The sequence below is a fragment of the Dioscorea cayenensis genome, chromosome 5, assembly GCF_009730915.1.
Source record: "Dioscorea cayenensis subsp. rotundata cultivar TDr96_F1 chromosome 5, TDr96_F1_v2_PseudoChromosome.rev07_lg8_w22 25.fasta, whole genome shotgun sequence".
NCBI lineage: Eukaryota > Viridiplantae > Streptophyta > Magnoliopsida > Dioscoreales > Dioscoreaceae > Dioscorea > Dioscorea cayenensis.
The window spans coordinates 15128076-15139931 of NC_052475.1; the positions used below are offsets into that span (position 1 = coordinate 15128076).

General features: G+C 43.3%; 1 non-coding gene across 1 annotated transcript; it reads left to right on the forward strand.

The window, feature by feature from the left end:
• The first annotated feature begins 11047 nt into the window (after positions 1-11047).
• Positions 11048-11154, forward strand: LOC120262591. The gene has a single exon (XR_005536856.1). It is a non-coding gene; the product is annotated as a small nucleolar RNA R71 (small nucleolar RNA).
• Positions 11155-11856: the final 702 nt, after the last annotated feature.

Below are 11856 nucleotides of genomic sequence, written 5' to 3' on the forward strand. Positions count from 1 at the left end.
AGATAAGCACGGACCATTCAAACAAACAAACATACGAACATAACACAACAATAAACACAACTAATTAAACTCAACAAGAAACTAGAATACGAAAAATGGAAAAAAACAAAGTATTTGAAACTTGGGTTGCCTCCCAAGAAGCGCTTTGTTTAACGTCATTAGCTCGACGTACCTTTTATCTTACCTTAGGGAGGCTTGAAGACGGTGTATTCATCCCGGCTAGAATTGGCATAGGAACTACCAAGAAAAATAAATTGTACCTTCCGGGATGGTGTCAAGTTGAAGGCCAAGCACAAGTTACCTTTTGGCCTCCAAGGAAAAAGCTTGGGCCGGGAGTTGTGCAATTTAAGCTTAGGGCAGATCCTTAGATGGTTTGAACCTCCTCCCCGCTTCTTCTTTGGTCCCGACAAAAATTCCTTTCAGTATGCCACCACAAAGTTGCTTGGGCTTCCATGGAAAAAGGTTCTGTCGAGAATTGTTCAAGCTTGGCATGGGCGGGTCCTTGGATGGCTTCAACCTCCTACCCGAATTTTCTTCCTCGACCATTGTCAAATTGCCTTGAACTACCCATAACCATTGTTTGGGTCTCCAAGGGAACAAGTTTGGTTGAGAACTTGTCAAGCCTTGCATAGGTGGATTAATTGAGGGCTTCAACATCCTATCCACAATTTTTTTCTCAACCATGGTTTGATAAACTTCAATGAGCCATAAAGTTTGCTTGGGCCGCCAAGGAAAAATCTTTGGTTGGGAATTGTCCAAGCCTGGCATTGGTGGGTTCAATGATGATCTTAGCTTAGTACCCACATATTCGAATACAATTCCCGGAATTTTGTTTTTGCACTTGACTAAAATTGATGGGTAGATGGAAAAATCAATGTTGAGGCAAGTAGTATCTTCAAATGTGGTCGATGGAGTTTCTTCTACTTCCTCACATGTTTCTATGGCCATGATGTCATCCTCCCCTTTTTCTTCTTCAATTCCCCATTGAGGTGGAACTTCTATCATTTGCTCAAAAGGTATTAATGATACATCATTTGCTTCTTCAACCTCCAACACCTCAATATTGGTTTCCCCTCAATTTTTACTATTATCCTCTTTATTCCTTGTGCCATTCTCGGATAGGGCTTCAATAGATAGTGGCAATTTGCTCAATTCTTTGGAAGACTCTCCTATCTTGTTCACCAAATCTTCAAAAAGATAATCCGACATTAGAAATTGTAGTATTCATGGCTTTTAAATTCAGACATCGGTTTGCATCATGAATCTTGCGAACACATCTTGCGTATTGAATCCCCATTCATTAAGTGGCTTAGTATGAACGACTGGAGGATGATAATGCCACGAATCTTGAGGGGAGGGTTCTTGTAGCAATCCCTCGGTGAGGGTACTCCCATTGTTGAGTATGATGATGTGTCAAGAATGCGGGTGTCCTCCCCAATATGGATTATAAACATCGATGTACTCGATTGCTAAGGCTTGATCTCTTGGCATCCAATTCTTCCATTTGCTTTTCAAGTGCATACATTTTAGCGGCCAATAATCTTTCTTGAAAAATCCATGGCCGGATCGCTCGGTGTGCTCTCATGGCACTTAATTCTTCCATCTCATTTTTCAAGCGCATACATTTTGGCCGCCAATAATTTTTTTCTTCAAGTCCATGGCCCCGTGTAATAAAAAAAGAATAAAACTAACAATAGTAAGCTATCAAAGAAAAAGATAAAAAGAAACAAAATAAATATTTACAAAGATAGATATTTACAACAACAAAGATAAATGACTAGAGCAATAGACTACAGGTTTTCATAGTATTCCTTGTGTCCCCGGCAACGGCGCCCAAAACTTGATGAGCGATCCGCAAGTGCACGGAGTCGTCAAGTAATACCTCTCGTGCGAGCACGAGAGGGTCGTATTCCCTGGGCCCAAGGAGCTACTATTACTTCCCTTTCGTCTATTTCCTAGCCTAACACTCCGAAAGATGAATAGTAATTATAAAAAGAGAAAGAATTAACTACAATGAAATCCGGGGTACTACTACACACAATACGAACTCAAGGGAGAATCAAACAGTTAAGGGAGTGATTTGGACAACGAATCCCCCTAGGGTTGTCATTAGGTCCCTGAATTTAGGATGAAATGCGAGATGGTAGTTGGGGCCAAGAGAATCCTAAATTAGCTCAACCCGATGGTCACGGCAATTGAACCCTAATCCCATACAAGTATTGGGTCGAATCGCCTCCGCCCAAATCCTCGTATGATTGCATTACACTCGGGAAATCTCTAATCGGGGTCGATACTCAAACTAGGTCCAACCCTAATTCTTTCGGAGGGGTACAAAAATACCCGATGGTCACGGTGTATTTGTACGTGGATCCCTTCCAAGCCAAGTGTGTCTAGTACAAGGGCGATGGTCACGCAACCAAGTACAACCTAGAAGTTGAAATACAGAGTTCTCATGCAAATCAACACATCAAAGTACACAAGACTTGAACCACAAACTATAAGTTTCCATAAAAGAAATACAACATCCAACAATACATCAATAAAGAGGATCATCCAAATTACAAACAATCAACCCTAGAGTTCATCATATCCAAATCACAAATAAGTTAGTGCCTCATGAAAGAGGACCACTCATACAAATCCAAGGAACAAATAAAGAAGAAAAGAAGTAAGAACTACTCCCTCTAGCTTTAGATCCCCTTAGATGGTGAAGATCTTGAAGATTTGAAGAGATCTCCCCTCAAATGATACTTTTGATGCCTAGGATCTTCTCCCTATCTTCTCCTTCAAAGTTTGTCTCCCTCTTGGTGAAGCCTTGCGCAGTAGATCGCCGGTGGGAAGAGTGGGGCGGCGGCCCTAGAGGCCCAAGAGAAAAACTCCCCAAAAAGCTCTCCCTTTGCCCTAGAAAATCATGTTCTATTTAAATCCTCGTCACGGGTCCATGCGAGCGCATGGAGCCCGTGGAAGCTCATGCACCAAATGCCCTAAAAAAACATGTCGGTGTTACAAGATTCTACCTACGATAATTTACTACATTATCTGTGCTACAGTGTTTTTGCTACAAGAACAATGACCTGCTATAGTACCGCTTACAGGTCTGGGGACCCCAAAAAAATGCCGCTTTTTGATGTCGAATTCATCCAATTTACATTTTTGAGCATCGTTTGACTCATTTAAGACCTGCAACACCGAAATAACCAATTTAGACATAAAACGGGCATCAATTCGTTAACATGTTCACAAATAATACACGATTAATACATATAAAATACATACATTTAGGCATTTATCAGTCCCATGAAATCAATTCTCCACTGACACGTCCGTATATGCGTGTAAACCACAAGTGCACGGGTGTCGAAGTAATAATCCCAAATGAGTAGGTATCGCATCCACAGAGAGTAGGAAATATAGACACTTGAGTTGTTTCTTAACTAATGTGGAAGATGAATAGTGATAAGTGTGACAAAATATGAAATAACTAAGATAAAAACAACAAGATAGAGGGCACAAGTAAAGGAGAAGGTATGGCATTCGATAAAGATGGGTTACCTGGATATTGATCCGCCTAGGACAATCATTTCAAGTGCAAGAACCCTCTATTATACTTCCTAATTGATGCAACAAAGAGTCATGGAAATCCTTAATTACATGATCCCAAATCTAAGGTCAACCATGCCTAACTCTATACATGTCCCGGAGGAGAGATTGAATAACCTCTCAACCTCGCACTCGCATAGAATTGCAATGAGCTCTAGGGATTCCAAGTGATAAACCCTATTCTTATGTATAGACCTAACCCTTTGGTCCAGGTGGAAGATCCTTAGCCATAATTAAGTCATAGGTGCTAAAATCACTTCAATGCTTCACTCCGTTGCACTCGCAACTAAGCCCTAGTGGAAGGTCATCCCTTAGCCCATTCACTCTACTACGCCTACAAAGAACTCTTAGAACGTGAAGGTAGGATAGATCACACCGGAGGGGAAAGGGGACGCTCCGCTACCTCTTGACTCACCCTCTCAACCCTCTCCAATCTAGCTTTGTCTAACTCTCATGGTGTGTCACTAACTCATAAGAGTTACCAAGAAGAACTCTCAACCCTAGTGTAAGTATAGTGGAGTATTCATATAATCAAGTCTCCAAGATTGGAACTCACAATAAACATCAATTAATTGAAAGCATAATAAAGAGGTTCAATGAAATGAATACATCCTAAGGTACACAAATACCCAAGTACCCACTAGGCATTTAGCTCTCCATGGAGCTAGATACAATCAATGAAATCGAATGTAAAAACAAAGCATCCATAGAAAACCCCCTCGTTAATCATAGTGATGGTCTTGTGGAGAGTCCACTACTCATCGCAAGGGTCCCTTTGTCTGGTCTAGGATACACCTTGGCGGATTGGTGCCGAAGAAAGCTTCCCCACTAACCTTCTTGGAAACAGCACGCGATGTTGGAGCCGTAAAACCTCTCCAAAGCCCTAGCCAATACCTCTCAAAACCCTAGCCGCTGCCCTCTCTCAAGTTTTGGAAAAGATGGAGAAAAGAATGCTGAAATCGGGGCTGAAATTGGCTTTAAAGGGATGGAATCGGGAATCCACAAGCCCATTTGGGGGCCCCTATGGATTTTCTGTTTTTCTGTTTTCTCGGCCGGCTGTAAACAGTGCTTCTACAGTATCTTTGCTGCATCATTTTCTATAGTACCCTGCTACAGTGCCGCCCTGAAATACTCTCGAATCCATACTTTCATCGGGGTAACGCAAACGAGCACACGTTTACGTCGTGGATCACCTTGCTTCTTCAATAACGGACATGTTGGTCGAGATCTTGTTCTATATGCACAAGTCGGAATGCTTGAATGTGACTACCCTTGTGCCCTTCCAAATAGTTGTGCTAACTCAAGTACGAGGAGATTGGCACACTTTCCCGCATCTGGAACCCAACCTATGTCTTCGCGTTTGAACCTTTAGCAAGATTTCCTCCAAAATTAGTGAATTACGACCCACATTGGCTTCTTTCTCTCATAATCATCCTCACAACCCTACCTGTATAAAAGTAACATAAATACACCCATATTAGTGTTAAAACCTAAGAAAATTAATGCTTAACACAAGGAAAGAACACTTCATATTCTTATCGCACAAGCACTTATCAAACTCCCCCCACACTTAAGCTTTTACTTGTCCTCAAGCAAAGATTAAAACATTATATGCATAGATGAAGGAAACATTGGAAGTGCTTGGCCTTAGGTTCACCAAAGCATACAAAGAGTGCATTCTACATGTACGGGAAATTTCAACACTAAATAAGAAAAATCAATGCTCTAGCTAAAAACTTGAATAAAAAAGGACAACAAACCCGATATCGTGTAAGTATGTGAACTCACTCAAGTCAACCCAAAGTATACTCCTCAAAGTTCTACATACAAGTACATATTTATCTACAAAAGGTAACAAAAATTCAAAAATGGTAGTAGCTTCACACATCCTCTAAGGTAGCCCTTTCCAAAGAGGCCACTAAGGTGACTTTCACACTTTCGAGGTGGTAGCTCTTTCTACTGTGGTGGTAGCTTTCACACATCCCATGAGATAGCTCTTTCTCACATTAGGGCATAACTAGTATCTGACTTATGAGAGTAATTTCATACATCATAGGTGGTAGCTCTTTCCACCCAACAAGCACAACTAAACAACAAAACTATTTTGTTCTTTCTTTTCATTTTTCCATTTTCTTTCAGAATTAACACAAGAAACAACTATAACTAGTCCCTTATACATCAAACATGAGTTTCCAAAAGAGTTCAAAGAGTGAGTAATGCAACAAGTGTCAATCGGCAAAAATTCCTACAAATTCAAGCAAAAACTAAAGCATGAAAACATTCATTGTTAAAAATTCCCCTAAACTCAAGAATACAATCAATGCAACTAAGATGAACCACCATTGGCTATGTAAGCATGTATATCAATCAAAACTACTATAAAAGAGATGCGTGCACTAAGAAACTCCCCCACACACACACACTTAAGTTGTACATTGTCCCCAATGTACACATGCAAGCTCATTCATAATGTGAATCAATTAAATTCAGATGTGGGAGAAGCAATCAAAACAATAGTCCCTTGACTCCTAGTGTTGCATTTGACGGAGCTAAGTCCTTGGGAATGTTGTTCCAATGGGTTGTAAAGCTCACACGGCCAAGTGCCGAAACACCTTGGCTGTGCCCATGACAAACTCTCAATTCCCATGATGACAAGACCATCTGCACGCATACACGAGGGGGTTCAGTGAAGCTCAATAAAAATAAAACAACTCGAGTATATAAAAGATGAAGCAATGAATACAACTCGAGATAGAAAAATAAAAGATAAACTCAGAAGGAGAGTCCTTTCTGAATGTACAAGTCCAAAATAAAATGCAGAAGTAAAAGACGATGAAAATAAAATCAAGTATCGATGTCATCCTCTGGCTCTGCTGTTGCTGATGATGAAGTACATGGTGGGTCAACTGGTGCTGGAATAAGGGATGGAGGTGCCGGAGATGCCGAGGGGGCCTGATAAGTCCTCGGTCGCAGGACAAATGACGAGCCGACATCTAGCTCTAAGATCTGATGTAATGTGTCGAAACGTGCCATGAACTCCATATACTATGCGGTCTGTGCAGCCCTAATATCGGCAATCTCAGCTCGGGCCTCTGCTACCTCTGTCCATATCACCCCCCACAGCGCTCTCAAGCTTTCAAAGTGATCCTGGGCTCGAGATGGTGAAAACATGTCCATGAGGAGTAGATCCTCTGTCACCGGAGGTGCCTCGGTCTCCATAGGTGCTGACTGAGGCTCGGGGGCACGCTGGGAAGCCTCGGCATCATCACCCTCCTCGGTTATCTCGAGGGCCGGTAGAACCAGAGCATAAACCCCCGTGCGAACCCTATGAACCATGCCCATCAATCTCATCGTCTCCAGGCTCAGGGCGCACGTATACTCGTCTTCTCGGCCCCGCAAATCACGCCCAAGAGACCCATGCCCAGAACTAATCTCGTAATGTTAGGGCCTGAGAAGATCGCTCCTAATCTAGCATAGTGGCCCTGATATCGAATGTACTCAGTGACGATGTACCCTATATGGATCGGTATGCGCTGCACCATCGAATACAAGTATAGAAGCTCCTGTCGGCTCAGAACGCCAATGCTATCACCACGGCCATTCACTGACCTACTCATGATGGCATGTAGATATTGGTACATAGGTCAGGAAAGGCACGTGGCCTTGGACACCCCCAGCTCATACTGGCCCATACCACATAATGCTCTGTAAGCTCTCTGTGGGGTCAGGGCACCATGATAATCGGTAACTGAGAGTACTCTTCAGTGTCTGTAAATGCCTCCTCATACAAGCTGAGCTTAACTAAAAACTGAGTGATACTTAGACTATAGTGATGTCCAAGTGCAATGAACTGAACAGTGTCGAGGTCGCCGAATCTCGCAAAGGATCTATCGAACTCGAATGACAACAGAACCTCCAGTATAAGCTCCCGGAAGGCTGGCTCTCTAATCGACAACAACTGCCTCCAACCACCCACCGACACGAGATGCTCAACCTCATCGGTAAATTCATCTCCCTACTATAAATATCTCAGTATGCTCATGTCTAAGAATCAGGCCTGTCCGAACCGAAGTCTCGACAAACACTCAAACCGAGCCTGGTGCTCGGAGATGGTGAATCTCATGCTCTCATACTCAGGAGATGACTCTCGTGGTCGCTTATCAGCTTGCTTCTTTAACCGAGGTGCCATAATCTGCAAAAATTGAAAGAGGATCAATCAAACAAGTTAATTAGACATAGCTGCAGAAATCCACATGGTCGTGCGGAATTTCGGCACGCCCGTGTGAATCCACGGGGCGTGAACAAATGCATGGTCGCACCTCAAACTCCAAAAATGCACCATCATAATGCTTCTACTTCGTTCTAAACATAAATAAGCATTCTAATTGAAGAAATGAAGCATTATTGACTAATTTCATCGATAAAAATCATGAATTTGCAAAGGAAATCAAAGATAGGGCTTACAGTCGAGTTAAGATGACAAAGCTTTGAAAACGGCCGGAAAACCAAGCAAAATCCTTCCAAATTGGCGATACGAGGTCGGGAAACAAAATAGGAATGCTCTCAGACAAATGGAGGATATGAGGGTGAAGAGAAATGATACTCCTTTTAAAAGGACTCGTGTCTCTTGACATTTTGTACATCCGCAAGGGCGTGCGGAAATTACCCACGCCCGTGCATCTCCATAGGAAAGCCTCAGAGGGGCAGATGCATACCCGTGTGCACTCTCGGGAAAGCACTCACTGCGTCTGAATGCAAATACACGGGCATGGGAGAAATACCCACGCCGGTGTGCCCGACCCATAGGGGCTGCGGCACGCCCCTGTGGCTTCTCTGTCCAATCGGGTGTGGGCATTCATAAGCCCAACTCACAGGGGCAAGCGCACGCCCCTATGACTTCTCGGGATGGAGAGAGCTCCTCTGCAGAAATTCGCACGGGCGTCCAAAAATTACCCACACCCGTGCAATTTTCACAAGGTAGCCCAATGGGTCTTGTCAACGCCCCTGTGTGCTTTCGAGATAATCTTCAATCTCTGCAGGAATTCACACGCCCGTGCGAAAATTACCCACGGGCGTCCGAGAATCGCTTGGTCGTTCACAGGGGCGAGTCCACGCCCCTGTGCCTTCTCTGGATAAGCTCACAATGCAAATTCACGGGCGTGCAGAAATTCCACATGCCAGTGTGTTTTCTCTGGATGCCTTAGAAAATTCTGTAGGCTCTACAAAAAATTCCTGAACATGTTTACACACTCAGAGCCTACCCTAATATGCAAATTTTACCAGTGAAAAACATGAAAAATAGCTCAAACGACCCAACTTCGCTAAATCCATGTGAAAACACATGATGACGAGTCAAAACCCACAATAAAATTGCCGCACAAGTATATAAAAATCAGGACACCAACACTCAACACTTTATTCATGTACACACTAAACTACTAAACTACGAAAACAGTAAGCACTTGGGTTGCCTCCAAAGAAGCACTTGTTTAACGTCACTTAGGTTGACGTACCTTGTCTTACCTCAAGGGGGCTCATAGATGAAAGTTGCCCGCTTATCCATGGCTTGGAAGCATGATGAGCAAAATCTCTTGAGGGTAGAGGGTGAATTATCTGGCTTGGGACAGCCTAACAATGGTTCATCCAACTTCTTCGGTTCACGCACGTCTCCAACAGCCTTGGAGCGTTTCTGGTGGCGTCTCCTAGCCCTCTTCAATTTCCGGAGCACCTTCTTCAAGATCGCCTGGATAGATGGTAGTTTTTCCATCGAACCAAGCATCATTACTTCTTCATTGTCCTCCTCTTAGTCGAACAAGCCTTCGTATGGATCCAGATTTAACATTTCCTCCATGTATTCATTAACAATCTCATTAGTAACATCTAGAAAATACAAAGTATCATCGAAATCAAGAGAATACAGCATGGCTTCAGCAAGGCAGTATATGAGCTTGTCATCTCCGACTCTCAATGTTAGCTCTCCGCCGTCCATGTCAATCAAGGTTTTGGAAATCCGCAAGAATGGCCTCCCAAGTATCAAGTGTACATCCGCATCCTCATTAACGTCTAGCACTACAAAGTCAACCAGAAAAATGTTCTTGTCCACCTTGACAAGCACGTCTTCGATGATGCCCCTCGGATGTCTCACTGTTTAATCCACCAATTGTAAAGTCATTCGAGTAGGCCTAGGCTCGCCCAAGCCTAGCTTTTGAAAGAAGGTGTATGGCATGATGTTAATACTGGCCCCTGAGTCCGCCAATGCCATTTCTTCACCAAGATTGCCAATATTACACGGAATAATGAAGCTTCCCTTGTCTTTCTTCTTGTTCGGCATGTTCTTTTGCAAAACCGCCGAGCAAGATACATTTAAAATCACTGAAGCACTCTCCTCTAACTTCCCCTTGTTTGTCAACAAGTCTTTCAAGAATTTTGCATACTTAGGCATTTGAGCTAATGCCTCAAGAAAAGGAATATTGATGTGGAGTTGTTTAAACAAACTCATGAACTTCTTGTACTATTCATCCCCTTGGTCATTCTTTAGTCTAGAGGGATAAGGGATTCTTGGCTTCAAAGGTGGGGGTGCCACCTCCTTCTCTTTGCTTGCTCCCTCCTCAACCTCTATAACCTCGGGTGCGTGTTCATTGGGCTTCTCACTCGAAAGCTTACCCTCAACCTCACAACCACTTCTCAAAGTGATCGCCTTCACATGCTCTCTAGGGTTGGCCTCGGTGTTACTCGGCAAGCTTCCTTGTGGCCTTTCCGTTAAGGACTTCGCCATCTGCCCTACTTGATTTTCAAGATTATGCAAAGAAGCGGTGTGGTTGCGAAGTGTAGCCTCAACTGATTGGAACCTTGTATCAGATGATTGCACAAACCTAGTTAAGGCCTTCTCCAAATCGTACATTAGAGTCTCCAAACCTGAAACTCGGTTCTCCATGTTTGGGGCTTATTGTTTGAAACCTGGTGGCCCTATGGCCTTTTGTGGACCTTGGTTGCTCCATGAGAAATTGGGATGACTCTTTCAACCTAGACTGTAGGTATTGTTGTATGGGTTTCCTTGATTCCTCATGCCATTACCCACAAAATCGACATTCTCAACCGAAGATACATCACCAATAGAGATCCGGCAATCGGAGGGAGCATGTCCTCCATCACACCCTGTGCAAGTAGTCACAGCCACCACTCTATTCAAAGTTAGGAGATCTAACTTCTTACTCAATGATTCCACTTGAGCCGCCAATGAGGTTACTGCATCTATCTCATGGAGGCCGGCCACCTTTTTTTCTCCCTGGCATTCCATTGGTTGTTGTTTAACTCCATTTCTTCAATTAATTAATGGGCCTCATCGGGGGTCTTGCAATCTAAGTTACCTCCTGCTGCCGCATCCAAGAGTTGCCTTGTACTCGGATTCAAACCATTGTAAAAGGTATGCACAATCATCCACTCCAAGAATCTGTGTTGCGGGCACTTTCTCAGGAGCTCCTTGAACCTTTCCCATGTCTCAAACAAAGATTCCAATTCCAACTGTACAAAGGATGAGATCTCATTCCTAAGCTTTGCGGATTTTCTGGGAGGGAAATATCTGGCAAGAAAAGCTTCTACCATCTCCTCCCATGTGGTAATCGAGGCTCTAGATAATGAGTGTAGCCACTGCTTCGCTCTCCCCTTCAAGGAAAATGGGAAGGCTCTCAACTTAATGGCATCATCCGTCACCCCGTTTATCTTCAGCATATCACACACCTCGAGAAAGTTCTCTATATGACTGTTTGGATCCACATCGGCTAAACCATTGAACTGTGCGGATTGCTGCAACATGTGGATGAATGCCGGCTTAAGCTTGAAGTTCTGAGCAGTAATCGGGGGACGCACAATACTCGATTATGTCCCCAATACTGAAGGTCTGGCATAATCGGATAATGTCCGCTACTACTCATTCTGCTCTGCCATGTTTTCAGACTCTTCTACTTCCAAATCAGCCATATTAGACTGTTCTTACACAGGTTATTTCCCTTTTCTTCTCAGTGTACGTTCAAGCTCGGGATCTCCTTCAATAGTATTGAAGGGTTCCCTCGGGTCATAACCTGGAGTTGCACCCAAAAAGAAAGAAAAAGAAATCAGAACGATGATAGAATAAGAAAATATAAAATAGAATAAATAAATGAATAGCTAATAAAACAAAGTACAAACTATCTCTAAATGCCTACTCCCCTGCAACGGCGCCAAAAACATGACACATCCGTATATGTGTGTAAACTGCTA